Source organism: Limulus polyphemus, unplaced genomic scaffold, assembly GCF_000517525.1.
Source record: "Limulus polyphemus unplaced genomic scaffold, Limulus_polyphemus-2.1.2 Scaffold2818, whole genome shotgun sequence".
In the NCBI taxonomy this organism is placed as follows: domain Eukaryota; kingdom Metazoa; phylum Arthropoda; class Merostomata; order Xiphosura; family Limulidae; genus Limulus; species Limulus polyphemus.
In genome coordinates, this window is record NW_013668428.1 from 5195 (window position 1) to 7809 (window position 2615).

Here is a 2615-nt window from a genome sequence, read left to right on the forward strand (position 1 = left end):
GGTTAAGTAGAATGCGAAGTAGCGTTTAAACGTAAAACTAAAATTGTATAGGTTAACTAAACAATAGAAAGAACAATAAACGAACTGAAAACAAAACCATAACGAAATAAAAAAAAAAAATATAATTTGCTACCTCGCATTCCTGCTCCTTTCGAAAAAAAGAAAGGGATTACATTAATCACTGTTTATAAATTCCCAATTTTCGTATCCTTACTTTTAAGGACCTCATTATACTGACAACACGAATCCTGACCAGAAAGAAAGAAAAGGAAAGGAAAGACTTAGAAAGAAAAAGTGTTGTTCTCAGATCTTCAGCTTCTCTACCTTCTGCTCCGATTCAGGTTACGGGAAGTTAAGTCCAAAGACCAGCTAAGCTGCAATAAACTATTTAGATCAATAGATTTAAGATCACGTGATCATTATTTACATACTCTTTAACAACATTAACATCTACAAGTCACCGTTGTGGGAAACTGGTGTCAGTCTAATGCTTAAAATTGATGTGAATAACTAGACTGAGAATTAGCGTTTAAATGTAAAACTAAATAGTCACAGCTTAACTAAATGAGAGAATGAATAATAAATGAACGGTAAAAAACATGTACAAGTAAATAAAAATTGAACTTTTTACTTCACACTCCTTCCTCTTTAAAAAAAAAGATTAATTGTTTAAAATTATAAATTTTAGTGTCCTTACTTTTAACGCCCTCATTATACCGACATCGTCAATCTTAACAATTTAAATACAAATACCTTTCAAGGCTAAATTATTCCCTTTTCTTCTATATTCGGCTTTAGCTTCCGGCTCTAGTTCAGTTCAACGTAAGTTGTTGTGTTCCAAGACCAGCTAATCTGTGATAATTAACTAAACTACTCACATCAAGAAATCAGAATTCATGTGATAATTACGTGCACACTTTCCCAACATTAATATCTGAATGTCACCCCTACGGAAAATCGGCTGCAGTCTGATAATTTATATAATTTTAAAAATTGATGTGGTTTACTAGAATGTGAGTTGGCGTTTAAATGTAAATTAAAAATAGACAGATTAACTAAACGATAGAAAAACTAATTGAATGGTAAACAAGAGCATAACAAAAACAATTTGCTATCTCACACTCCTTTTCGTAAACTGAAGTGATTACATTGATCACTCAAGAGTACAAATTTTGTATCCTTGCTTTTAACGACCTCGTTATACTGACATCATGAATCCTGCCCAGTTTAAGTACATATACCTTACAAAGAAAACTCGTTCATGTTCTTCTATCTTCACCTTCTTTACCTTCCGGCTCAAGTTACGGGCCGTCCTCGAGTTCAGACAAGCTAAGCTGCAATAATTAATTAACTAGTTAGAAGAGATTAATTCATATGATCATTATTTACATACTATTTATCAATGTTAAATATCTGTACGTGACCGATATGGGAAACTGGTGTCAGTCTGATAACTCTTAGAATCTGAAAGTTAATGGGATTACCTAGGAAGTGAGTTAGCGTTTAAGTGTAAACTAAAAATTGACAGATAAACTAAACGATAGAAAAAATAAGTTAACTAAACAAAATCATAAAAAAATAAAATAGTTTGCTACCTCACACTCCTTTCGAAAACCGAAGTGATTACTTTAATCACTCCTAAATTCCCAATTTTGGTATCGTTACTATTAACACCCTCATTATACCGACACCGAGAATCCTTTACAGTTTCAGTACAGATACCTTACAAAAAGAAATAATTCATGTTTATGAATCTTCATCTTCTCTACTTCCCGGCTCTGGTTTACTTTACAGGAAGTGTTCGAGTTCAAAGACCACTTACGTTAGGCAGAGGACACAAGTGACTCATCAGCACGTTACGTCGAAGGATGAGAAGTGGACACACCAGAATAAGTACTTTATTTTGATGGAAGGGAAGCCGCAATCTAAAAGCCTTCTTGTGCCATTTAAATTTTCTGGAACGGCATAGGACGATGACCATTTCTTCTGGTGTTTAAAAAAAAATTTCTGGAAAAAAATTCATTTTAGAAACGTAAAATTGTCCTATTAACACAATATAACCTAATTTATATAAAAATGGAGAAATACAAGTCGTAACTTTTAACTATTCATTCAGTCTTAGAATAAAGTTCAGTAATAGTCACTCTAGAAAATATTTGATGTATTCTTAACGATAGTAGTGAGTTACCTACTTTTAATTTTGTTCGAAACAGACTAACGGGTACAAACTTCTCGCTGTATCTTCCCATGTTTTTCAGCGTTGGATGTTGCCTTCTGTATAACATTTCTAGATATTTCTGTTCGTTCACCTTCGGTTCCATATAATGTTGGATATTTTGTTTCCAAAAAGCCCTTTTTTGACCCCTTATAAACTATCAAATAGGCTGCATACAGTGTATGAAGGAGCCAATGGCCAGAACTTTCTACTAACACGAAAGAAAAACATACCATCAATAACATTTTAATACTTATATAAATAAATAGAAAAAGGAACGGAAGAAAAACGTGTATAAAATATCGAATAACAACAAAAACACTTACATCGCTATCTCACGTGAGAAAAGTCATTGAAACTCATGATAGTTTTTATTCAGAACACTAAATTAAACATTTTA

At 32.5% G+C, this 2615-nt stretch overlaps 1 protein-coding gene and 1 long non-coding RNA gene across 3 annotated transcripts in view; both read right to left on the minus strand.

The window, feature by feature from the left end:
* The window catches only part of LOC111087898, a 12099-nt gene that overhangs the window by 4906 nt on the left and 4578 nt on the right, over nt 1-2615 (minus strand). The gene's annotated exons all lie outside the window — the stretch shown is intronic.
* LOC111087899 lies at nt 1139-2609 on the minus strand. 2 transcript variants are annotated; one of them, XR_002612524.1, is made up of 3 exons: nt 2220-2609; nt 1823-2007; nt 1139-1334 (listed from the first exon to the last, which is right to left on the minus strand). It is a non-coding gene; the product is annotated as an uncharacterized LOC111087899 (long non-coding RNA). The 2 variants fall into 2 exon arrangements; XR_002612525.1 differs by lacking the exon at nt 2220-2609 and adding an exon at nt 2193-2210 and having other exon boundaries at nt 1823-1983.